Genomic DNA, 22,467 nt, shown 5'->3' with positions numbered 1-22,467 from the left:
ATTTCTTGCTTTTGTACTTGTTCAGGCTCACCAGGGATTATCAGTTTTATTAGGCTTTCAAAAACCTAGTTTTGTCTTTGTTGGTCCTTTGCATAGAATGATTTTATCACATGAAGTCATTTGTTCTTATTTCTGGTTTTTGTTCTTTTCTGAGTTTAATGCGCTGTTAGTTTTCTTGTTTGTGAGTAGTATTCTTATTGATTTTCAGCCATTCATATTTTTAAATATATTTATTCAAAGTTTTATACTTCCCTCTGTGTATCACTTTAGCTTTTTCACTCAACTTTTAAAAATTCTTTACCGAGGCATAACATCAACAAAAAAGTGCATAAACTGCAAGGTTACATTTCAATTAATTATCACAAAGTAAACTCACCTGTTTAATCAGTATGAGATCAAGCATAAAAGATAACAAGCACTTCATATTACCTTTTGTACTATTTCCTAACCACTTCTCACAGCTTCTTCTTTAAAGGTAACCAATATCCTAGCTTCTAATTTCATATTTAAATTTTGTCTGTTTTTGTAATTCGAATAATGGATTTATAATCTTAGTGGACTTTTTTGCTCAGCTTCTTCCCCTTATCATTTTGGTTATGATCTTCATGTTGTGTGTGTATGTGTGTGAGCTCTACCTCCTTTGTAGTAGTCTACTGTATGAATGTATTATGATTTATTTATCCATTCTAATTTTGGAAATTTTGTTTGTTTTTAATTTTCTGTTTACAGAAACAATGCTGTAATGAAAAATATTGTATATGTATTTTGATACACTTTTACTCCAAATTCTGTTTGGTATACCCTGGGAAGTAAATTTGCTAGATCATATTCAATTTCTATAGATAATTTTTGCTTTGCACAGGATTGTACCAATTTACACATTCATCAACAATAGATGATAGTTCCAGTTGTTTTATATTCTTGCCAATAAGTATGGTATTTTTACTGTTATTTTTATTTTAGCATTTCTGATGGGTGAACAATTGAATCTCACCCCATGGATTTAATTTTCACTTTCCTGATTTTTGATGAAGGACACATTTTCATAAATGTTGGTTCTTTGGATATTCTCAGATTTGCAATGCCTACTCAAGACTCTTCCTCATTTTTCTATTGAGTCATCAGTCTTTCACTATTAATTATAATAGTATGTTATGTATTTTCTATATGAGATGTTTGCAGATTATAAATATGGCAAATATATTTTCCCAGTCTTGGCCGTTTTTTTATTCTTTTGGATGTATTTTGATGAACAGAAGCTCTGAATTTTGACATAGTTGGACTATAAAATTTTCTGTTTATTGAAAAATTTGTGTACATTAAAAAAATATTTTTCCAGTGCCAAGTTATTATGAAACTTTAAGTTAAAAGTTTAAATTTAAAGTTAATATAATATTTTTACATTTTTATTTATAAACGACCAGGGATTGATTTTCAGTTTATTTGTATTATTTATATCTGCCTTGTAATTCAATTTATTTTTTGTTATAATTGCCTAATGTTATTTCTTTTCAGACTTTCTTTTTCTCTAATATATAATTCTACTAATGTTCTACACTTTAGTACATTATCATTCCATTCACAACAGGTTTTGATTTTGATTATGAAATTTTCTTTTTACCTATGGGTTATTTAGAAGTATTTTGCTTGCTTTCCAAACATATGGACATATTTTTGTGTTTTTTAAAATTGACCTCTCTGTTCAGAAAATACTGTGTATGATTTTAATGTGTTGATTACTTTTTCAAATTTTATAAATTTATCATTTGTTCTTTATCATCTGGGATAATTTTACTTCTATCTGAAGAATGTCCTTTAATATTTCCTGGAGGGTGATGATGACGAATAATTGTAATTTTGCTTATGTGAAAATTTTTCTATTTCAAATTTGTTTCATGAAGAATATTTTTGCTGAGTATAATATACTGGGTTAAAATTTATTTTATTTTAGCACTCTGAATATATCATTCCATTGTCTTCTGGCTCTATTTTTTTCATTTGAAGACATATGTAAGTCTAAATATTTCTTTTTTAAAATTAATTTTTCTTTAGACAATTTAAAAAATTTTCCCTTTGTCTTTAGTTTGATTCTGAAATTCCTGTGCTTAGTTTTCTCTTAACTTATTCTCCTTGAGGTACATAGATTCTCTTGAATCTGAATCTTCAGTCTTGTCCCTTTTGGAGAAATCTCAGTCAGTGTCTCTTTAAATTTTGTTTTTGTCCCATTTCCTCTATCCTTTTCTGCTGGAATTCCAATTACACATATATTAAACCTTCATGCTTTACTCACTCTGTCTTTAAACATTTTTGTTTCTATATACTTCATTTTTTTATAGTTTTACTTTCAGTTTTCATTAAATATGTTTTTATTGCATCCAATCCATAGTTAAAACACTCAAAGAATTCTTAATTTCTGTTACTGTATTTTCAGTTCTAGAATTTCCATTTGACTATTTTTTATGCTTTCTCATTCTAAATTCAGTTTTTTATCTTGTCTTTTATATATTTGAAAACCTAGGTGTGGTTAACTTAAAATCTATGTCTAATATTACCATTATTTTTACTCCTATGGGTCTGTTCCTTTTTTTCTTAATGTACTTTATATTTTAGAGCTGTTTTAAGTTCACAGCAAAATTGATCAGAAAGTACAGAGAATTCCAATATACACTACACTCCCCACATGCATAGCCTCCACCATTATCCACATCCCCCACCAGAGGGGAACCTTTGTTACAATTAATGAACTTACATTGACATGTTAACACCCAGAGTCCATAGTTTACATTAGGGTTCATTCACTCTTGGTGCTGTACATTCTGTACGTTTTGACAAATGTGTACTACCATGTATCCACCAATATAATATCATATAGAGTAGTTTTACCATCTAAAATCTCCCCTGTGTTCCGCCTACTCATCACTTCCTCCCCCCAAACCCTAGAAACTGCTGATCTTTTTACTATTTCCATAGTTTTGCCTTATCTGGAATGTCATATAGTTGGAAATAGACAGTAGGTAACCATTTCAGATTGACTTCTTTCGCTTAGTAATATGCATTTCATGTTGCTGCATGCCTTTTCATGGCTTGATAGCTCATTTCTTTTTTGCATTTAATAATATTCACTGTCTGAATGTGCCACAGTTTATTTATCCATTCACCTACTGAAGGACATCTTGGTTGCTTCTAAGTTTTGGAAATTATGAATAAAGCTGCTATAAATATCCGTTTGCAAATATTTGTGTGGACATAAGTTTTCAACTTTTGTTTTAAATACTAAGGACTGCGATTGCTGGATTGTATGGCAAGAGTATGTTTAGTTGTATAACGAATCAACAAACTTTCTTCCCAAGTGGCTGTACCATTTTGCATTCCCATCAGCAATGATGAGAGTTCTCTTTGTTGTATTTTTTCTTGAGGTAACATTGGTTTATAAAATTATATAAATTTCAGTTGCACATCCTTATATTTCACCTTCTGTTTAGACTACATTGTGTTCAGCACCAAAAGTCTAGTTACCACCTATCACAGTACAAATGTCCCTTCACCCCTTTCGTCCTCTCCCCACCTCCCTTCCCTTCTGCTAACCAGCAATTTGTTCTCTGTATCTATGTGTTTGTTTATCTTTCACATATGAGTGAAATGATACACTATTTGTCTTTCTCTATCTGATTTATTTTGCTTAGCATAATACTCTCAAGGTGCATCAATGTTGGTGCAAATGGAAAGATTTCATGTTTTTTTGTCTGAATATTATTCCATTGTGTGTGTGATTATATTTATATATACATATATATATATATATATCTCACATGTTCTTTATCCATTAATCTATCAATGGATACTTTGATTGCTTTCAAGTCTTGACTATTGTGAATAATGCTACAATGAGCATAGGGGTGCGCATATCTTTTTGAATTAGTGCTTTTTTTTCTTTGGATAAATATCCAAAAGTGGAATAGCTAGATAATGTGGTAGTTCTATTTTTAAAGTTTTTAGGAAACTCCATACTGTTTTCCATATTGGCTGCACCACTTTACATTCCCTCTAGCAGTGGATGACGGTTTCCTTTTCTTTACATTCTCTCCAACACTTGGAATTTCTTGTCTTTTTAATAATCGCCATTCTGATGGATGTGCAGTGATATCTCATGGGGGTTTTGGTTTGCATTTCTCTAATAATTAGCCATGTTGAACATCTTTTCATGTGCCTGTTGGCCATCTGTATATCTCCTTTGGAAAAAATGTTTATTCAGATCCTCTTACCAATTTTTAATGAGGTTGTTTGTTTTTTGTTGTTGAGTTGTACGAGTTCTCTATATATTTTGGATCTTAAACTTTACCAGATATATCATTTTCAAATATCTTCTCCCAATTGATAGATTATCTTTTTGTTTTGTTGATGATATTCTTTGCTGTGCAGAAGGATTTGGCTTGATATAGTCTCATTTATTTATTTTTTTCTTTTGTTTCCCTTTCATGAGGAGACATATCCAAAAAGATATTGTTAAGACCAATGTCAAAGAGTATATTGCCTAAGATTTTTTTTAGAAGTTTACAGTTTCAAGTCTTACATTCAAGTGTTTAATCTATTTTGAGTTAATTTTTGTGTATGGTGTAAGATAGTGGCCTACTTTCATTCTTTTTCATACATCGGTCTGGTTTTACCAATACCATTTATTGAAGAGATTTCTTTTCTCCATTGTATGTTCTTGGATCTCTTGTCAAAAATTAACTGTCCGTAAATGTGTTGGTTTATTTATGGGCTCTCAATTCTGTTCCATTGATCTGTGTGTTTAATTTTTTGACATAAAACATTTCTACTATGCTGTTTTAAGTACTATAGCTTTGTGGCATATTTTGAAATCAAGAAGTGTGATACCATCAGCTTTTTCCCACTCAGGATTGCTTTGCCTATTCAGGCTTCTTTGTTATCCTGTATAAATTTTAGGATTCTTTGTTCTATTTTCCTGAAAAATGTCATTGGGATTTTTCCAGGGATTGCATTGAATTTGTAGAATGCTTTAAGTGTATGAAGATTTTAACTGTGTTGATTCTTGCAATCTGTGAGCATGAAATACCTTTCCATTTGATTGTGTCTTCCTCAATTTCTTTCAACAAAGTCTTATAGTTTTCACTATAGAGGATTTCAACTCCTTGGTGTAATTTATCCCTAGTTACTCTATTCCTTTTGTTGTGAGTGTAAATGGGGTTGTATTCTTGATGTCTTTTCCTGCAAGTTCATTGTTAGTACATAGAAATGCAACTGATTTTCCTATGTTGATTTGTACCCTGCAATTTTACTGTATTCATTTATTATTCCTAAAAGTTACTTCCTGAATTCTTTAGGATTGTCTCTATATAAAATCATGTCATCCATAAATAGTGAAAGTTTTACTTCTTCCTTTCCAATTTGGATCCCTTTTATTTTTTTTCTTGCCTAATTGCTCTGGCTAGGACTTTCAGTACCATGTTGAAGAAAAGTGATGAGAATGGGCATCTTTGTCTTTTTCCTGTTCTTAAAGGGATAGCTTTCAGTTTTTCACCATTGAGTATGATGTTAGCTGTGGATTTGTTCTATACAGCCTTTATTATGTTGAGGTATTTCTTTCTATACACATTTTATTGAGAGTTTTTATCATAAACGAATGCTGATTGTTGCCAAATGCTTTCTCTGCATATATTGAGATGATCATTTGATTTTTATTCTTCATTGTATTAATGTGGTGTATCTCCTTGATTGATTTATGGATGGTGAACCATCTTTGCATTCCTGGCATAATTCCCACTTGATCGTGGTGTTTGATCTTCTTAATATTTTGTTGTATTTGATTTTCTAATATTTTGTCGAGGATTTTTCCATCTATGTTCATCAGCGGTATTGGCCTGTAATGTTCACTTTTTGTGTTGTCCTTGTCTGGTTTGGGTATCAGGCAATCTAGCCTTCATAAAGTGATTTAGGAAGCATCTCCTCTTAAATTTTTTGGAAGAGTTTGAGAAGGGTAGGCATTAAATCTTCTTTTAAGGTTTGGTAGAATTCACCAGAGAAGACGTCAGGTCCTGGACTTTTGTTTTTTGGGAGTTTTTGAATACTTTTTCTATCTCTTTACCAGGGATCAGTCTATTCAGATTCTCTATTTATTCTTCATTCAATTTTGGGTGATTGTATGATTCTTAGGATTTATCCATTTCTTCTGCATTTTCCAATTTGTTGGCATATAGCTTTTCATAGTATTTTCTTATAATTCTCTGTATTCTGTGGTATGTATTGCAATTTTTTGCTTTCATTTCTGCTTTTATTTATTTGAATCTTCTCTGATTTTTCGTTAGTGAGTCTAGCTAAAGGTTTGTCAATTTTCTTTATCTTTACAAAGAACCAGCTCTTAGTTTCATTGATTATTTTCTGTTGTCTTTTTAGTTTCCACTTCATTTATCTTCACTTTTAATTTTATTATTTTCTTTGTTCTACTTACTTTGAGCTTTGTTTACTTTTCTTTTTTAGCTCTTTAGATGTAATGTTAGATTGCTTATTTGACGTTTTTCTTGTGTGTTGAGTTAGGCCTCTATTGCTATAAACTTCCCTCTTCGTACCACTTTTGCTGCATCTTGCAGGTTTTGACATGTTATATTTTCATTTTCATTTGTCTCCAGATATTTTTTGATTTCTTCATCAGTCCAATGGTTGTTCAGTAACACGTTGTTTAGTCTCCACATATTTTCTGTTTTTCCAGCTTTCCTCTTGTAGTTCAATTCTAGTTTCATACCATTGTGGTCAAAAAAGATATTTGATATGTTTTCAGTCTTCTGAAATTATTGAGACTTGTTTGGTTTTCCATCATATGCTCTATCTTTGAGAATGTTGCATATGCACTTGATAAGAATGTGTATTTTGCTGATTTTGGATGAAACGTTCTCTCTATACATCTATTAAGTGTGTCTAGTCTAATATTTCATTTAAGGCCAATGTTTGCTTGTTGATTTTCTGTTTGAATGAGCTATCTATTGATGTAAGTGAGGTAGTAAAGCCTACTGCTATTATTGTGTTGCTGTCACTTTCTCCCTTTAAGTCTGTTAATAATTGATTTATATATTTTGGTGTTCCTATATTCAGTGCATATATATTAATAAATGTTATATCTTCTTGATAGATTATTCCCTTTATCATTAAAAATTGTCCAACTTTCCCTTTGTTATCTTTTTTAGGTTGAAGCCTATTTTATCTGATATAACTATGACTACACCTGCTTTCTTTTGTTTACTATTTGCTTGGAGTATCATCTTCCACCCTTTCAGTCTGAGCCTATGTTTGTCTTTAGAAGCAAGTTGGGTCTCCTTGAGGCAGCATATTGTTAGGTCTTGTTTTTTAAATGCATCCAGCTATTCTGTGACTTTTGATTGGTGAATTCAGTCCATTTACATTGAAGATGATTATTGATATTTTAGGGCTTATTAGTGCCATTTTATCTGTCATTATCTTATTGCTCTTTATATTTCTTCTTTTTTTGTGTGTGTGTTCTTATTGCCATTTTAGTTTGGTGATTTCTTGTTATCTATTTCTCAGTTTCCTCTTTTTTATGTTTTGGAACTCTGCTCTGAATTTTTGCTTTGTGTTTACCATGATGTTTGTATATAAGGTCTCATAGATGAGGTAGTTCTTCTGCTGATAACATCTTATCCTCATTTACCTAAGCAGATTCAATCCTTTCCCTCTTTATATTCTATGTTTTTGCTGTCACAAATTATCCATTTCTGTATTACAAGTATGTTACCAAATTAAGGTGATTGCAGTTATTTTTATTGCTTCTGTTCTTTTTAACCTTTATGTCATTATTGTTTACTATCCTCTTGTGTTATAGAGTTGCAGTTTTATGATTCTACTATATGCTTACCTTGCTTAGAGCTTTGTATAACTTTGCCATTTTGTTTCAGGTAAGAGAGATCTTGTCAAGATTTCTTGTAGGGCAGGTCTAGTGGTGAAATTCTTCAGCTTTTCTTGTCTTGGAAAGCCTTTATTTCTCCTTTGTATTTGAAAGATAACTGTGCTGGATAGAGTATACTTGGCTGCCTTTTTATCTTTAAATATTTTAAATGTATCATTTTGCTCCCTTCTTGTCTATAGAGTTTCTGCTGAGAAATCTGCTGATAGGTTAATGGGGGTTCCCTTGTAGATTATCGTTTTTTTCCCTGGCTGCCTTTCTTTGTGATTGACTTTTGATGATTTTAATATAATGCATCTTGGCGAAGGTCTTTTTGCATTGAGATCATTTGTTATTCTATTGCATTCATGTACTTTTTTATCCATTTCCTTCCCCAGGTTTGGGAAGTTCTCAGCTATTATTTTTTAAATGTCTCTACTCTCTTCTCCCTCTCTTCTCCTTCCACAATAGCAATTATTTTTATGTTGCTTTTTCTAAGGGAATCAGATGTTTCTTGTAGAATTTCTTCATTTTTTAAAAATCTTACCTCTCTCTCCTCTTCGACCTGAATCATTTCTAGGTTCCTGTTTTCAAGCTCACTAATTCTATCTTCTTTATTATCTTCTCTATTTCCAATGGTTTCTACTGCATTCTTCATCTCATTTATTGTGTTTTTCATTTCCAAAATTTTTGTTTGGTTCACTTTCAGAATTTCAATCTCTTTTGTGAAGTACCCCTTCTTTTCATTAATTTTATTCCTGAGCTCTTTGGTCTGGCTTCTGAGTTTTCTTATAGCTTGTTGAGTTTCTTCATGACAGCTATGTTGAATTCTCTATCAGTTAGATCACAATCTTCAATGAATTCAAGTTTGCTTTCTAGAGAATTATCATTTTCTTCTTGTGATACTGCAGTATCATAATTTTTCATGCTGCTTAATAAGTTGTTTCTCTCCCAGCAAATTTGTAGTAGTGAACACCTTTCTTATTTAGGTAAAGCTTTGTTTACTTTGATTCTGAGCTTCTTCCTGTTATATTTGAGAGCCAGCACTTTCCACCTGCATTGCCTCTGCCAGCGGTATCATTAGTGTCCCTGTTGTGCCACTTGTGTCTCTGAGGTTTCTGGTGCTTTGGTACTGCCAATGCCACTGTGGAAACAGGTGTTTTACCTGGGGTCACTGGGCTGGCAAGTACCTATGCTCCTTCCAGGGTCACCTGTGTCATTGGATTCCCCACTACATCAGGAGTGGGAGGGTAGGTTGGGAGCCGGAGTTACAAGTGTGTCCACCACATCCAAGTTTGTGGTTTTTGCAGGCAACCACTGCAGGTGAGGGGGCTGGGGTTCCAGGTGCCATTGAAGGTGGGGGTATCTGGGGTCATGGGCCTCACTGCCACTGTTACCAGGGTCTTTATGGCCTCAGGCACTGCTGTGACTGGGGGGCTGCTGCCACATGCATCACCTCAGCTGCTGCTCCTACGTTTTCTGGGAGTAGTGGCACCAGTTTTGCCAGGGTCCCTGTGTTCAGGAGTGTTTCTGCTACTGCCAGGTGAACTGGGGTTGTTATTGCCACTGCCACTGCCACAAGGGGTGGGTATTGGGGTCATGGTGGCAACTGTCTTCCTGAAACCTCTAGTGACAGTTGCTGCTGCAGTGTGTGGTACCTCAGGTTGTGGACACCACCACAGTTCCTGGAGCCTTCGATTCTGGGTACTGTCATGGTTCCTGGACCCTCTTGTCTTGGGCACTGCCACAATTTCTAGAGCCTCAGGTCATATGTAGATCAACAAAGGATCATCTGCATGGCACACCTGAAAGATTCACACACTTATACATCTGAGAATGGGTAGAGTGGATATTGTGGAGGTGGCAGAGCCAGGAGAGCAGTGCTGGCATCTAATGAGACCAGAGGCTCCAGGAACTGCAGCAGCACCCATGACCCTGGGGCTTCACGAGCTGTGGCAACATCCAGAAACAGAAGATCCAGGAAGTGAGATGGCACACACAAGTGGAGGCTCCAGGAACAACCATTACACCCACAACCAAAGGCTCCAGGAACTTTGACAACACCCATGATCCAGCCTTCTCCCCTTTGCCTGGCAGCAGTGGTGGCACCAGTGATCCTGGCCCTCCTGGAAGGAGGGACTGCCTCCAAGACTCTGGAACCCCTGGCAGTGGCAGCAGTGCCCATAGGTCTGTTTTTAATGTCTGATGTTTTCTCAGTTTCTAGTTGGTGTTTTTGTTTTCTTGTTTCATTGTGTGCCTGATTACTTTTTATTTAGTTTAGGATATTGCACATGAAAAACAATTATAACACTAGTTTCAGGCCAAGGATGTTTTTTTTTTCCTTTGGAGAAGTTTCTGTTTGATTCTGGCAGATACCTAGGGTCACTGATAATCTCTAATCACCTAAATCCAATTATAAGGATTGAGATGATTTGACGTGTGCTCCCATCACTAAGGGTGCAGGTTTATTTACTGTTTTATCTTATTCATAGGATGTAAATCTTTTGGGTCCCATTCCAGAGCATGAGAATTTTACCAGGGTGCTCCCTTTTTGACAGAATTTAACTCGAATTTTTGTCCCCTTTAGCCACGTAAAATTCTCCAAATCTATTCTCAATGTCCTTGCCAATTAATACTTCTTCTGGAACTATCAAGTGCCTCTAAGGAAAAAGCTACCATAAGTAGTGGAGTCTAATCTCTAAGTTCCTATCTTCTTCCAGATCTTAGTCCCATGGGTATTTATCAAATTTTCAGTCCTACATTGTTTTAAGCAGATTTTTGTAATATTGTGCCCAGATTTTCTAGTTTTACTCAATAGGATTTTCATTTTATATTACTGAGACTGCCACTGCTATGTATGGATATCTGTTCCTTTCTCCTTTAGGTGCTCCAAATTTTAGAAAGTTCTTACTGTCAATCAAACATATTTCCATATGGATTCCACTAATTGCTATAAATTCTACCCCCATAGCTACTTAGCAAATATCATATCCAACTTCTGTATAATCACCTATAAAATAATTGAAGAAAACTGCATCAGTATCAGGCTTAGCTGCTAGTAACAGAAAACCCAAATTAATATAATCTTAAATAAGATAAAATAACTTTTCTCTAATATAAGCAAAATCCAAAGATACCAGGGCTGGTATAGAAATTCTATGATTTCTAGTGTATTGGCTCCTTTTAAATTCTTTTACTGCAATTCTAAAATATGGCTTTTGCTTTAGGGTGAAAATGGCTGCTCCAGCTTTATTTAACAGAACTGCATTCCAGCTATCTGTTAAAAAGAAAAGAAGTTACACCTTTAATTTTGTAAACAAATTCTAGAAGTTATACATATAACTTCTGATAGATTATGTTTTCAGGAAACTAATCATATGACTGGACTTGTCTGCAAGGGAAGCTCAGAAATGTCATCTTTAATTTTGGAAGGCACTGTCCAGATAGCATTGCTGTTTGTATTCCACAAAAAAAAGTGAAGAACACATATTGGGATACAGCTATCTTTGACACAGTGATAGACCTATTCCTCTGCCGATTCTCACAAAATGGTCTGCATCTTTCCTTTATCTTTTCTCATATGACATAATGCGTTTTTCAATCTAATTATTAGTTGTTGGGCATCTCTTATGCACTGAACACTATTATGTTCAGGTAATAAAATGTCCTATGAGACTTGGTCTCTGCACTAATATATAAGTATGACTTGCCTAAGGTAAAATGTGTGATGTTATCACCTCCCTACCTTCATCAATAAATGTGAATATTGAAATAGCTTTTTGGCAACTGGGTTGTTCTATTGACTCCAATTCTACTAAAGGACAGTTTAAAAATGTGCCTTTAAGCCACATTTCTCCAAATACATATTTTTGTATTTGTTATTTTGTATCTCTATTAAATTTTGTCATGTTAAATGTATCCTTAATGTCTGGCACATAATAATAGCTCTGTGTTATCCAATAGTGCCACCCCTTACAGCATTGAGTCATCTGCAAATTGAGCTATCACGGTTTTGATGTACTTTTCCAAGTCATTCCATAACAATAACAACAAAATAGTGGGTTTTTCTTTTTGAGGAAGACTGGCCCTGAGCTAACATCTGTGCCCATCTTCCTCTATTTTATATGTGGGATGCCTACCACAGCTTGGCTTGACAGGTGGTGCCATGTCCACACCCGGGATCTGAACGGGCAAACCCCAGGCCGTTGAAGTAGAATGTGTGAACTTAACCCCAGCACCACCAGTCTGGCCCCAAAAAAGTGTTTATAGAAATATTCTAAAGGCACTCCAAAGCATCTTCTTAAAAACCTTTTCCCTTAGTGTTTATGTTTCTATTTAGTAAATACAAATGATTCATTTTGATTAGTGGTATAATAACTGCCATTTGTTATTGGAAAAATTTGAAGAGAGTTCCCAAACCTTTGTAGATAAAAAATGCATTCTTAATAGATATCTCTACTGGCAATAGCTATATGTTTATGTGACTGTTTTTTCCATTTGGCTTTTCAACCATCAGCTTTAACAGATGCTTACATAATCATACACACACCCCAGCTTTGCCACTTAGAAATCTTAGTCACAGGTGCCTCAGTATAATTCTATTCACATAGGAGAAACAACAAAAAATAAAAGAATTCAGAGCTAGAAACATCATAATTGCTGATTGTTAGTGGAAGGAATGCCCAGGTATTTTTTACTTTGGAAATGACCGACTGCTCTTCTCAATTCTCACTTTTAGTTTTTGACCTATGGTCTGCAGGGCTAATTTATGTGAGTTCTTAAAAAATCCTGTTCATGGAAAACTTTGTTTACTCATTGGTTTTGCACTAGACAATAAGTAATACATCTGCATTTTATTTTCATTATCTTATACTATGTGCCATAATAAATGGCAAAACTATGCAGCAGGCTTTTACTGTCATTCCATAAACAAACAACTGTCATGAAACCACAAGCAACTGATTGTTGCTCTATGTCATTTATTTTTCACAAAACTATTCCTAATGACTTCTAGATTATTTTTAGGTTCAAGCAAATAGCTCCCTATATGGCTGTAATTTTTTGCTCAAATACCATGCCTAACCAAGTCCAGGAACATAAATCATAGACCTTAGCTGAATGAGTTAGTTTATCTGTAAGTTTATGGTGGGAGAATAGACAATAAAATTTAGAAGAAAATGGGGTCTTATGTATACATTTCTGGTTTTGAGATCCCAACATCATATAGCTGAAAGGATTTATGAAAAATACGCAAACTTTTCACAGTACATCAGCTAGACTAAGCTTTAACTAAAATTGTCTTCATTTTTTTTGTGAAGTAATTTTACTTCCACCTGTCTTTCATTCCTGATTTAATCATCCATTATTTGATTTCCTAGGAAATGCATCGGTCTGTGTCTCGCTGTTTGCTAGTGAGAGTTAGCAATCTAAAAACTAATTTTCAGAATTAATAAACTATTTATCCCTGGTTGCTGTGTGCATTAACAGGCACTTTATGGAGGCAATAGCTGAATTTAAGAATGTAATTCTAAAGCTGCCAATTTCAGATATCAAAATAAACCTGAGAGCATCAATTGCAGTTTTTTATTTAGGTGGATACCCTCTGTATTTAAGCAGAGACCAATCACGTTCTGTTGTCTTCAAGGCCTTTTAAAGACACTTGTCATCTTCAATCATGCGTTTGGACTTTAATAAGCGTTATTGTCATATAATTCCCTTTGTCTACAATGGGATAGTTATCTTATGAATAGAGATAAAAGTGCAAGGACCTTTTGCTTAAAAAAACGCTTTAGAAACAAGTAAGTAGTAGTATTATACTCTTGGTTTTCTTTTTATAGTAGCTGTCTTCAGATTTGTCTTTGGTCTAAACAACCAGTTTCATGAAGATTTTTCAGGTTAGAAAGCCCATTGAGGTAATACTCTTACTTTCCAGACAATATTTCTTGCTCAATTTCAAGCACACTCAATTTCTGGAAAAGTTAATGACTTAATTGTATTAATATGCCTCAAGATGCATTAACTTTTCTTGGAAAATTATTATTTATTTATACTAACAAAAAACTTTTGTTTATCAGGCAAGCCTGTTTGGAGTGGGTTAAAGCGAAGATGGGAGAAGTGGATAGTGATTATAAACTTATCTTTTCAGAGTTTTGCTAGGAAAATGAGTACAGAAATAGAGGAGTTGCCAGAGAGGGATTAAAAATCTATTTATTTTTTTAAGATAGAAGATAATATAGCAAGATGTATTAACTTTTATGGCACCTTGATATATATAATATCTTTGCACATTTGGTAAGAATGCTTTCATCTCTACCTAAGCTATCATTTTGAGGGTTTGTAAATAATATACTTTGATGAACTGATCATATTACTGAATAGTAATACTGATAATCCTAATTCAACTCTTCAAAATATCTCATTTGCATAAAAACGTAACTTCAAATTTCTTATCATAGACACTGGAGTCATTGAATCAATATGTATCAGTAACTGAAAATTGAAATCTTGTATTTTGTGACAACACCGATGGAACTTGAGTGTATTATGCTAAGTGAAATAAGTCAGAGAAAGACAAATACCATATGATTTTACTCATATGTGGAAGACAAGAAAAACAACAACAACAAACAAACACATAGAGAGAACAGATTTGTAGTTACCAGAAGAGGAGGGGTGTGGCGGGAGGGTGAAAGAGGTAAAGGGGGACACTTGTATGTTGATGGATAGAAACTAGACTTTTGGTGGTGAATATGATGTAGTCTATACAGAATTTGAAATATAATGATGTACACCTGAAATTTACACAATGTTACACATCAATATTACCTCAATAAAAATGTTGATGTGAATATTGAAAATACTTGATTCTTCCTTCCATCTCTATTGTCTAATCTCTAGCCATATAGAAATTATCTCGGTTACTTACTATTCGTTATGTTCTCTCCTCTCTCTGGTCTTTTATACATGTCGTTTTCATTTTTCTTCATTCACTCTTTGTTCAGGATTAAATACAGAGGATTCTTCCTTCAGGAAGCCCCCCAACACAGCTCTACTTCCTCAATTCTATATCTTGAATGCACCTTTTACTTCATTCATCACATCACTTATGCTCTATTATGATTGTTTATATATTTATCTATATACCCCACTAAATTATGTTTCCTGAAAATCAAGACTCTTCTTATTCATCATCTTTACTTTTGTATCTCTAGTACCTAACATAGCACCTGGCACATTGTAGGCACTCAATAAATACTTGTAACTGATGACCTGAATGTCAACAAGTGAATAAATTAATAATAATGTGAATATTTCAATCATTATTATGATATTAATTGGCATATTTTTTCAGATGAAAACATACTTTAATAGAATGTTCAGTTCATATTTTCTATCATCATATTGTGATGGTTTATAAGCAGGGTAGCATTATTAATCACATTTTGCAAACTGGAAAGGAAGGTAAAAATGAAGTCACTTGATAAGGATCTCAGCCTGGGTAGGTGGTAGAGCTAAATTCAAATATAGGTCTTTTAATTCTCTAACCGGTTTTCAATCGCTCTTATACCTTATTTCATTCTTTTGTACTGCCCCCTATTATCATTCTGCCTCTGACTTCTGTAAGAAATTCTGACCTTCTTCCCTTTGCCAAATATTCTCCTTCCTTCACGGTAATGCAGAGGTCTGTAAACCACAAATTCTGGCAATTTCTGTCCTCTAAGATCTAGTAACATTATTTTTTAGTGCCAGTTCCTAAAGGTACCATACACTTAAATGAATGTTGCTTCCATTTGTGGACATTAAAAGTTCCTTAATAAGTCACAAGGAGGTTTGTTTGATGTCAACATTTGCCAATTATGTCATGAATGCTCATGCATTAGGATAGCACTTTGATTTTTTATATGTGGTTACTTTTCAGCTTACAAATCAGGTATTTGGAAAGCTTTGGGAAAAGGATAAACTCATCCAGTGTTTCCCTTCACAGGAAACAAAAAAATGTAGTGTTTCTGTGAAGGACAAAAGGGGAAAAAAGTGTGTTATACTATTTTCAATATTATTGTTCTTATTAGTAATAACGTGTTGTACACTTTACTTAGCATTATCATATAGCTCTAATTTTGTCCGCGTATATATTTTAATTAAAAGGTGCTTTAAAAATAGATAGTACATTTGAAAATACATCGACTATCAATGTCTTTCAAACTAATAAAACAAATCACAAATATATTTTAATATTGTTTTTTCTTTTATCATTTTTGTTAAAGTCAATCAACTCATGCAAGTCTCTGTTGATCAAAAAAATACAGAAAAGTATACATTGCCAAAACATTCAGTTGAAATAGAGATTTTATTAATTTCAAAATAAATTATTATGAGTAGTATATGTTAAATTCACTGGGTACAAAACTATGCAAATAAAATTTTAAAATGAACATGTTCATTTTATTGGTTGGGATGGTTCCACATATACTGGCTGAACACACATGTATAACTGAATATCTAAATTATTCACAATGTTTCAAAAAGCATCATATCTGGTCATTTTACAATCAGCAGAATACTCCTATATAATATAATGGGTCAATGGAACTAATTCAGAAACTTAGATAAATTCAGTTTAAACAAAATAGTCATGCTGTTTGTTATTTGCTCCTATTGTTTCACTAGATTTTCCTCACAAAAATTAGAAATTATAGCTATACTCAATTAAAGGAACATTTATCTTACTAACTATAATTTATAGTAAGAAATGCATTCTGATGTTATATTCTATTCTTACTTAAAATATTTTGCAATGTATTTGCTGAATGTTGCAATTGTTGGTCAGAAATTATTTCTCATTATGTCCTAAATCATACTCTATATCCCGTCCTTTCTTTAAGGACCTTGACGTTACCTGATCCACCGGTATGGTGGGGTGCCTAGCCGATAGGCATCATGTAATTTTATGATTATAAGACTTTTATACATTTGTAGCTAATGATCACTTTATGCAGTACACTGAAAGTTTTCGAATTCAAGCTGACAGATCTTCAGAAAATGGACAATAACACATCTAAGAAATTCCTTCAAGATAGTTGGATTTGAGTTTGACTCTTTGAAGTTGATTTATTGTTGTTGTTGAATTGATCCTTATGAGAATAAACTTACCGCTTATGAATAGAACAGAAACCAAAAGCTCTGCATAGGTATTATGTGTCTTGACTACTCTACTTTGATTAGTTTGGTGACTATACCATTAAGTATCTTTTAATGTGAATTCCTGGTGTCTTTTATTCTTGCAGAATATTTTTATAATAGAATTGTTTTATCTTTTATGTTCAAACAAACACAAAACTTATATTAGCCTTTGCTTGTGACTGACCAGCAGGGTTTATTTAATAGTTTCATTCATCGAAACAGCTTTAATGAATAAATGAAATCAAACAGAGCCAAGGTGTTATATCTGTAGAGAATTCCAGGTGGTAAATAAAATTGGCTAATAAGGAAAATTTTCCATAGGTGAAGAATCAAAAGAACATCAGTGTGATGTCGTTTAGAGGTATTTATTGGAGTTAAAATTTTGATAGTCATTTATAAATGCCTTTTCATTTTATTTTATTTCTTTTTCTGAAAAGCACGAAAAGAGGAAATAGTCTCTGTGAGTATCCTACAGATCTGTAACAGATGCAACATTTCTGCTTTTGATATGCTTCAAAGATGTATCTAAAAGTGCCCTCCTAAAAAATTAGTTGTGACCTACAAGTTTTACTTTAAAAGTAGAGAAGTGTGCAGGGATCCTTTAATATTGGAATTTGTATGAATCAGGTATGTCACTTCAGGATGAATTCAGAATGAATAACTACTAAGGATATTATTAAAATATAACAAAGAATTATACTTCAGAGATAACTAATTCTTCAGAAAAGACAATATGCTGGTTACATTGAGAAAGAGAAAGAGACACATAGCCAAAAACACATATGATTAAGATAGAAAACATGGGGATAGAGTTAAATTCTATTTCACAGACCAAAAGACTGAGGCCAAGAAACAGAAAGAGCTTAAGTGGTAACAGAACGACCTGGCTGCAGACCTGAGAAAAAGCTCCTATTGTATTCTGCTCCATGGAAGTTAATGTGAATATCCATAGTCCCCAGAAAGCTGTCAAATCTTAATTTATTTATTCTCTATTTATTCTAATTCACTGTAATCAACTTGGCTAGTGCCCAATGATTGGTAGTAGAGAAGGTGAGAAGCACTCTTAGAACAAGAATATGATAGCAAGAACCATAAGACCCTTTTACAAAGGACAGATTTTATTTTAAAAAAAAGAACTATTGAAATATAGCTCACATACCATAAACTTCATCCATTTAAAGTGTAAAATTCAATAGATTTTAGTATACTCACAGAGTTGAGCAACCATCAACCAATACTACAATGAATTTTAGAACATTTTCATTACCCCAAGAAGAAATCTCATAACTCTTAGCCTTCAGCCCAAATGCCCCAATCTCCCAAACTCTAGGAAAATACCTACTTTTTTTCTCTAAAGAGGTGCCCATTTGGGGCATTTTATATAAACAGAATCATACAATATCTGATACTTTGTGACTGACTTCTTTCACCTTTTGACAATTATGAATAATGCTTCAATAAACATTCATCCATATGTTTTAGTGTGAATTTATGTTTTCATTTATCTTATGTGTATACCTAAGGATGGAATTACTGGGTCATATGGAATTTCTGTGTAATGACTTGAGGAACTTCCAGATGTTTTCCCAAAGTGGCTGTATTAATTACATTCCTGACAACAATTTCTCCACATCCTTGACAATATTTGTTATTATCTGTTTTTTGTTTAATTATAGCTATCCTAGTAGGCATGAGGCAGTATCTCATTGTGTTTTGATTTTTGTTTCCCTGATGGCTGATGGTGTTGAGCATCTTTTCATGTGCTTGTTGGCCATTTGCAAATCTCCTTTAGAGAAATATCTGTTCAGTTTTTTTGTCCACTTTTCTTTAATATGGAGTTGTAATAATTCTTTATATATTCTAGATACAATTACCTTGTCAAATACATGATTTACAAAATTTTTGTCCCATTTTTGGATTTCCTTTTCATTTTTTGATGGTAGACTTTGAAGCATAAAAGATTTTAATTTTGGTGTTCTATTTGTCTATTTTTTTCTTTTATTGTTCATGCTTTTGGTATCATACCTAAGGAACTATTGTATCATACCAAATCTGAATGATTTACAGTAGATTTGCATATTTTTATCCAGTTTTTCAAGCAAAATTTGTTGAAAATATTATTCTTTCCCCATTGAATTTTCTTGGCATTCATATCCAAAATCAATTGCCCATAAACATGAGGGTTCATTTCTGGGCTTTCACTTTTATTCTGTTGATCTATGTTTCTGTCCTTATGAAAGTACCATACTGTCTTGCCTAAAGTAGCTTTGTAGTAAGTTTTGAAAACCTGAAGTGTGAATCCTCAAAATTTGTTCTTTTTTTCCAAACCTTTTTTTGCTATTCTGTGTCCCTTGCATTTCTATATCAATTTTAGGACCAGATTGTTAATTTCTAAAAAGAATGCCGTGGAAATTTTAAAAGGAATTACATTAAATTGAAAGATAGATTTCAAGAGTGTTACCATTTTAACAATATTAATTTTTAAACTAATAAACATAAGATGTCTTGCCATTTATTTAGACTTTCATTAACTTCTTTCAACAGTGTTTTGTTTTCACACTATGTTTTGCACTGTTTTTGTTAAATTCACCCATAAGTACTTTTTTTTGTTATTCTAAGTGGAATTGATTTTTTAATTTCATTTTTGGATCATTCTTGCTAGTGTTTAATTGATTTTGCATATCCATCTTGTATCCTTCAACCTTACTAACTTATTTGCTGGTTCTAATTATTTTTAATAGATTATTAGAGATTTTCACTATATAAGATCACGTCTGCAAATAGAGATCATTTTATTTTTTCCTTTCCAATCTGGATGCCTTTAATATCATTTGCTTGTCTAACTACCTTATTAGAAACTCCAGTGAAATGTTGAATAGAAGTGGTGAGAGTGGATATCCTTGTCTTGTGCCTGATTTTAGGGGGGTGGTTTCCTGTCTTTCAACATTAAGCATGACTTTTTTTGTGGATTTTTACTAATGAGCTTTATTAGGCTGAAGAAATTCCCTTCCATTCCTAGTTTGTTTTTATCATGAAGGATTGTTGAAATTTCTTAAATGTGTATTCTACATCTATTAAGATGACAAGTTGTTTTGGTCCTTTATTCTATTGATATGATGTATTACATTGATGATTTTGGAATATTAGCCTAACTCTTGAATTCTTTGAGTAAAACCCACTTGTTTATGTGGAATAATCCTTTTCATATATTTCTGTATTCAGTAAACTAGTATTGTCTTAATGATTTTTGTCTTTCTCCTCATAAAAGATATTGGTCTATAACTTTTTCCTTGTGATATCTTGTCTGAGATTTTGATATCAGGTTAGTACTCAACTCATAAAATAAGTTGGGACATTTTCCTTACTGTCCATTTATTTGATAAATTTTGTGAAGTATTAGAATAATTATCTTTGAATGTGTGATAACATTCACCAGTGAAGACCTCAGGTCCTGGTCTTTCATTTTTTAGTAGTTTTAAAATTACTAATTTAGTATCTTTGTTACAGGTTTATTTAGGTTTTCTCTTTCATCTTGAGTCAATATTTGTAGTTAGTGTATTTCTAGAAATTAATCCTTTTCAACTAAGTTATATAATTTGTTGATCTATGTTTATGTTATTCCCTTATATTCCTTTTGTTTTCTCTAAAGTGATTAATAATGTCTTCTCTTTCATTCCTGGTTTTAGTAGTTTGAGTCTTTTCTCTCTCTATCACTCTCTCTCTCATCAGTCTAACTAATGGTTTATCACTTGTTTATCACTTTGTCAGTACTTCCAAGAACTAAATTTTAATTATGTTGATTTTCTCTATTGTTTTTCTTTTCCCTGGTATACTAATTTCTGCTCTTATCCCTACTATTTCCTTCCAATTCCTTTGAGTTTAGTTTGCTTTGGTTTTCCAAGTTTCATAAGGTGGAATGTTAGTTGTTACTTTGAGGTCTTCTTTTTAATCTAGGCAATTACAGCTTTAAACTTCCCTCTAACAACTGCCTTTGCTGCATCCCATCAGTTTTGGTATGTTGTGTCTTCATTTTCATTCATTTCAGTGTATTTTCTAATTACACTTGTGATTTCTCCTCTCATCTGTTAGTTATTTAGGAGAGTTGTTTTATTTCCACATAATTTTGAATTTTCCAAATTTCATTATGATTTTAATTCCAATTTCATTCTATTTTCAATGGAGAACATACTTTGTATGCTTTTAAACTTATTGAAAGTGATTTTATGGCCTAGCATATGGTCTATCCTGACAAGTGATTTATGTGTACTCGAGAATAATTTGTAATTTACTGATGTTGGGTGGAATAGCCTATAGATGTTCATTTGGTCTAGTTATTATATAGTGTCTTTCAAATCTCTTATTTCCCTTTTGATCTTTCACCAATGTGTTGTATCCATTACTAAAAGTGGTGTATTAAAGTCTCTATTATTGTCGAATTGTTTATTTCTCCCTTTAGTTTTGTCAGTTTTGCTTCAGGTATTTTGGGGCTCTGTTGTTAGGTGTATATATACTTATAACTTTATATATGTTTCGAATAGACTTACCCTCTTATCATTGTATAATGTCTGTCTTTATCTCTAGTAACATGTTTTAAAGGCTATTTTGTTTGATACTATTATAGCCACTTCAATAACTTATGTTGCTGTTTGAATGATATGTTTTTCAACTTTTTACTTTCAAAGTATTTGTATCTTTGAGGGTAAAGTGTGTCTCACATGTATACATAGCATAGATTTGGATCATTTTTTAATAGGCGGGTACTGTTTTTTTCCCAGTAATTTTATTGAGATCATAATGTTTATTATATTGTGTGATTTCAGGTGTACATTATTATTTATCATTTTCTGAATAGACTTCATCGTGCTGACCACCAGTAGTCTAATTTTCATCCATCACTGTACATATGTGCCCCTTTAGCCCTTTTGCCCACCTGCCAACCTCCTTTGTCTCTGGTCACCACTAATCTGTTTCTTTATCCATGTATTTGTTATTTTTCACATATGAGTTTAATCATGCAGTATTTGTCTTTCTCTGTCTAGTTTATTTTCCTTATCATCATACCTTCAAGGTCCAGCCTTGTTGTTTCAAATAGGATGACTTTGTCTTTTTCATGGCTGAGTAGTATTCCATTGTATATAAACCACATCTTCTTTATCCATTCTTCTGTGGAATGGCACTTGGGTTGCTTCCATGTCTTGACTATTGTAAATAATGCTGCAATGAACATAGGGGTGCATAAATAAAATTGATTTCAAGTTCTTTGGATAAATACCCAGTGGTGGAATCACTGAGACATATGGTATTTCTATTATTGACTTTTTGAGAAATCTCTCTACCATTTTCCATATTGACTGTGCGAGGTTGCATTTCCACCA

This window comes from Equus przewalskii, chromosome X, assembly GCF_037783145.1.
Source record: "Equus przewalskii isolate Varuska chromosome X, EquPr2, whole genome shotgun sequence".
NCBI lineage: Eukaryota > Metazoa > Chordata > Mammalia > Perissodactyla > Equidae > Equus > Equus przewalskii.
Note: the sequence above shows the minus strand (reverse complement) of the source record.